General features: G+C 34.5%; 1 long non-coding RNA gene across 1 annotated transcript in view; it reads left to right on the top strand.

Annotated features, from left to right (window-relative positions):
• The window catches only part of LOC111083226, a 9,594-nt gene extending 5,465 nt beyond the window's left edge, over positions 1 to 4,129 (top strand). The window contains exon 2 of the long non-coding RNA XR_002608889.1: positions 3,266 to 4,129. This is a non-coding gene — a long non-coding RNA (uncharacterized LOC111083226). The remainder of the gene's footprint in view (positions 1 to 3,265) is intronic.
• Positions 4,130 to 5,523: the final 1,394 nt, after the last annotated feature.

Below are 5,523 nucleotides of genomic sequence, written 5' to 3'. Positions count from 1 at the left end.
TCGATTAGTTTCGATGAACCTAACAACGCTTCCTTAAAGGGATCAATTTAGAAGAACCTAGCAAGATTTATTTTAAGGGATCAGTTTAGAAGAACCTAGCAAGACTTCCTTAAAGGGATTAGTTTAGAAGAACCTAACAACGCTTCCTTATAGGGATCATTTTAGAAGAACCTAGCAAAGCTTCCTTCAAGGGATCAGGTTAGAAGAACCTAGCAAGATTTCTTTTAAGGGATCAGTTTAGAAGAACCTAACAACGCTTCCTTATAGGGATCATTTTAGAAGAACCTAACAACGCTTCCTTCAAGGGATCAGGTTAGAAGAACCTAGCAATATTTCTTTTAAGGGATCAGTTTAGAAGAATCTAGCAAGGCTTCCTTAAAGGGATTAGTTTAGAAGAACCTAACAACGCTTCCTTATAGGGATCATTTTAGAAGAACCTAAAAACGCTTCCTTCAAGAGATTAGGTTAGAAGAAACTAGCAAGGCTACCTTAAAGGAATTCGTTTAGAAGAATTTAACAACGCTTCCTTAAAGGGGGCAGTTTAGAAGAAATCTAACAACGCTTCCTTAAAAGGATCAGTTTAGAAGAACCTAACAACACTTCCTGAAAGGGATTAGTCTAGAAGAACCTAGCAAGATTTTTTTTAAGGGATCAGTTTAGAAAAACCTAGCAAAACTTCCTTAAAGGGATTAGTTTAGAAAAACCTAACAATGCTTTCTTAAAGGGATCAGTTTAAAAAACCTAGCAAGGCTTCCTTAAATGGGTGAGTTTAGAGTAAACCTAACTTCCTCAAACAGATTAGTTCTTTAATTCTGTCAGGAATTTTCATCTTTATAAGATGTTAACCAAGCCATCAGTTGAACGTGCTATTAAATTTTATCGTTTACGTTCAGTTTCCTCCATGTTTATTATTTTATGCAAACGTTATAATTAGTTTCTGTGTTATTATGTAATATAGACTTACGATATTAATTTCCTTCTTTTATTATTGCATCAGTTTAAAAAGAGTTAAGTTTTAGCTGCATTTAACCTCAGTGGCTGTAAATGGAAAAGTTGCAGATTCAGTTTATAGGCAAGAGCATTTTCTGACGTTCTTTTTTACCTTCAGTTTTACCTTTCCCATCAGACCTTTCTTTTTTGCCTCTGTGAGCATGTTTTCAACGTTCCGAACTGGCAAGACTTATCAAAAAGATCTTTTTGTTCATTTGAACTCTGCACAACAAATATTTAAATCCTCGATATCAGTTTGCCAATCTGTAGTTATTCTTCACAAAACTGTAATGCAACCTCGAAAAAATTAAATATTTAATTACTCCACATGATTAAGATTTGCTCCTTATCTTAAAAGATTGGCTTTACAAAGTTAATTACTCCACATGGTTAAGATTTGCTCCTTATCTTAAAAGATTGGCTTTACAAAGTTAATTACTCCACCTGGTTAAGATTTGCTCCTTATCTTAAAAGATTGGCTTTATAAAGTTAATTACTAATTATTCCACATGGTTAAGACTTACGTTTGCTTTTCCTTTCTTTACAAGAAAATAAAAAAACGTTTCAAAATAGGAAATAAATACATAGATGGCTAATATCAATCCTTCAAATACAATACAAAAACGTAGTTGGGATGGTATTTTCATCATACCTACATAATAGAACAGGCACACACAGTGTAGTAGAATGTTAACAGAGAAAAATAGGATAAATTAAAGTTAATTGTGATTGAACAGTTATGTATACTGCTATAAATATGTAGGGATGATACAAATGCCATCCCTACTAGATAGCATTGTTTTTGAAGGATTGATTTTTGCCATCCCTACATTTATTTCCTTTTTAAAAAATATCTTAACATGTTTGCAGGTTAACTTGTTTAATGAAAATTTTCAATAGACATAGGAAGGTTGTATTTATAACCAAGTTCTAAATACACTGATGTTCCAACTGTAATATCTATTATTGGCTGGTAATTCCTGTTTCACCCTGTATTTAAGCTTTTTAATAGAACACCAAATTTCTGTTATAAAGCTAACTGCAAGGGGTGATCATAATATAGTTTACACTGGAATTATGATTTTTTTAAATTACTATTACTTAATAATACTTATAAAAACGGATATTCGCTTTGAAACTATGTCACCTCAGTGAATTTGTTTAACACTATTGTTTTGGTTTAGAGTTATCATGTAGTCAAAAAGAAGCAGAAGAAGGAAGAACAAGAAATTCAAACTTTTTGCTTTGATATTTGCAGACATTCCCAAAAGTTGTGACTCAGTCATTAAATATATATTGCTATAAAAGGAAACACTGTATAGTATTGTAAAGCTCTGATAACCTAATGAGGATATATTTGAATACTGTTACGTATCTGCTTGTTTGTTAATTTCCGGTAGAATTTCTTTCCGAGGATCTTCAGCGAATACAAGTCCTTTCTTGATTAAACCAGTGTATTATTTCTCGATACAGACTTTTAACACGCAGTAATTCCACTGCCAGTACGTTTCTCGTTACTTTAAACTTAACAACTTTTATGATACACGTTATAAACCACAGCGATTCACAATCTCGATAACTTCGCCCTAAACTTACCGTGTCCACTGTTCGCTTTATCATACATTCATTTTCGCAGGATTTCTCTGCCAGGGTTATATACTAAAAAAGAGAGCGTCTCGAACAAACTCGTGCTTACTCGACAAATCATGATCATTCGAAAAATTTCACGCACGCTACCAGCGCCAAACGCGCCAGCAGCGTCACGTGCCTTCAGCTGTCGTAACAATACCATTTCGATGAACAATCCGAGCCACCCCTACCGTCTGTATGATAGATGAAAAGCTTGCTAATTCGTATGCTTCGACTGCAGCAAACGTATCTCCCACTCTCTCTTTTTTATAGTGTTCTTTTCCTCTTTCTGGAAAGTGTAGAGATTTTGTCTACGGTGTTTTTATTTAAGTATGGAAAATACGTTCAATTTTGAAATTTAATTTGGTTTAGTTGTTGTTAAGCGCAAAGCTACACAATGATCTATTTGTATCGAAACCCGATTTTTAGAGTGGTAAGCATGCAAATTTACCGCTGAGCCAACGTGAACTGGTTTTAAGCTTCCTTTCAATTAGAAAAAAATATGTTGATTAATGTTAGCTAATAAAAATTTTGGAATAGATACTACACAAGTTCATAATAATAAGATGCGTAACAGAAATATGTTCACGACCTTTTATTCTTAATACTTTAACATTGATATTTTCCCACTATTGTTTTATTTCAGATGGCATCAAAAATTTTAATTTCAAGCGTTTGCTTACTGTCACTTGTGATCCTGGTCGTTTCTCTACCGACTTATGGGGCTCAGAAGCCTGTGGATTTTACTTACGAAGAAATTAATCCTCCACAGCTTCCTCGTAACGTCATTAGTAATAAGTGTTCTATGAGAAGTGCCCACCGCGCCCTCTGTGAACGATGTGCCAAGACCGTTGACAGCACGGAGGTGTATATAAAATGCTGTAATGGAGTAGAGAAAGTTGAAAACTGGTGCTATAAGTTTCTGACGTACAACTTAAACTTTATATAGCTATGACAACTCTCTTGCATAACGGTAACTGATAACAGTAGCGAATTTCGGACAGATCTGCCTGTCATATTTCTAAAGTAGCTTTCTTCTTATGAACTTTAAACAACACAAAACTTTGCATTTAACTTTCTATAAGTATCGTCTAAAAAGGTTCTTATAGCTTTTAAACAGTAATTCGAAACATTCGTGTCAGCATGCTTTAAGTTTGTCATTGTTAAACCGAGTGTATTGCAAGGGCAGGTTCAAATACTTCCAAAACATTCCAGTTAGGCTTAACGTTACAGTTGTTAATTTATTGTAGTTATTTATTATAAACGTTCTTCAGTAAATACATATTTTGAATAAATCTTTTTTTGTTTGTTTCAAACGAGTTTCTTTCTTTTAAACAACCTTAAACCTCATTGTAATACCTGTAATAATGTTACAAATTTGTTCAACTCGAAATGAAAATAAGTGACACATTCGTAGTGATTTTGTTATATTCGTATACACTCCGGTTCGACGTTCAGATGCTGTAGATTAGCAATGAAATAAAAATAATAAAACCTCTGTTATGAACTAGATGGGAACAATATTTTTAATCAGTGTGAAATATGACTTTGTGTTGTTTTTTTATGTATATAAACACGTTTGTATACGTTTTCATTCCGAAAGATATGTTACGTCTCCGTTCGTTAGTTAATTTTCCGTAAATTCGTTCCGACGAAACTTTAGCGACACAAGTCCTTTCTTAAATAAAACTGGTTTATTCTTTCTGAATATAACTTTGCGATACAATTAATTTCAACAGTCGCGCTATAATTCTCAACGAACTTCTCACGTGCTCGACTTCAACAATACTCAGTTCAATTACACACTCTCTGACTGCAGTTCAATTACTCATTACCTTGTTCGGTCACGTTGTGAGCGTCTTATATATACCAGTCTACCCCCAATCTAGTAGTCTCCCGATAATTCATGAAGGTTCGAGAAGGGCGTGGCGTGATACTAGTCACGTGACTTCGCTGACGCAACAGAGAGATTAAGGCTATTTAGTTAGTTTATAAGTTTTCATTCTGAACTATAGGCTAAGGCTACCCTATATATATATTGAATCCTTTACGAATGAAGGAGAGGTTGAAACTACTTAGTTTCATTCCGAAGAAGAGGCTGAAACTACTTAGTTTATATGTTTCAGGATACTATTTGCACAAATAAAAATGGGATAAAATTCGAGTGATAGATTAATCAAATTGTTTGCCTTCGAAGTCTGGTAGAGATCATTAGAATAGTATGAATAACAACATAGAATCCCCCATGAATGACATATGAGGTCAGGCCTTGTGGACTCAAGCCTAATTTGGTTGAGTTTATGTATTGTTTATAGTACAAAAGCTACACAATGACCTACATTTTCTCTATCCATCACGAGGAATTCAATCCCGGATTTGAGCAGTTGGGGAAAGTTTGTTTGAGATTGGTCAAAAATTATAGTCGTAATATGCGGACACACAAAAAAAAGATAACGACAACCTGCGAGGGAATAACGAAGCCTTCACAAGCCTTTCTAATACTAGCGAAAAAACACATTACACTACCTCTATCGCAGGACACTTCCTCACATAAAATTCACTATCTAATATGTCAACATCGAGGGTGCACTTGCTTCCAATAATAACAGACTAAGAATACCAGGACACTCTGTAATAAGAAACGATAGAAGTAATACAAATGATAACAACCAGAAAATGGCATTACTGTATAACTGGGCTTTATCAGTGGGCGATTTAAAACTTACAACTACAAACGAATGTACAACCATAGCTATATATTTAGCCAACAATACTGTTACGACAGCGGAGGTCACGTGACGCTAGTAACACGGTACGCGCTTCTAGAACGTTCATGAAGCGTCGGGAGACTACTGATTTGGGGTAGTCTTGTATACATAAGACCGGCCAAGAAGCAACGGGAAC

The sequence above is a fragment of the Limulus polyphemus genome, unplaced genomic scaffold (assembly GCF_000517525.1).
Source record: "Limulus polyphemus unplaced genomic scaffold, Limulus_polyphemus-2.1.2 Scaffold8666, whole genome shotgun sequence".
In the NCBI taxonomy this organism is placed as follows: Eukaryota; Metazoa; Arthropoda; class Merostomata; order Xiphosura; family Limulidae; genus Limulus; species Limulus polyphemus.
The sequence above is the reverse complement of the archived record's forward strand: the minus strand, read 5'-3'. Positions and strand labels throughout refer to the sequence as shown.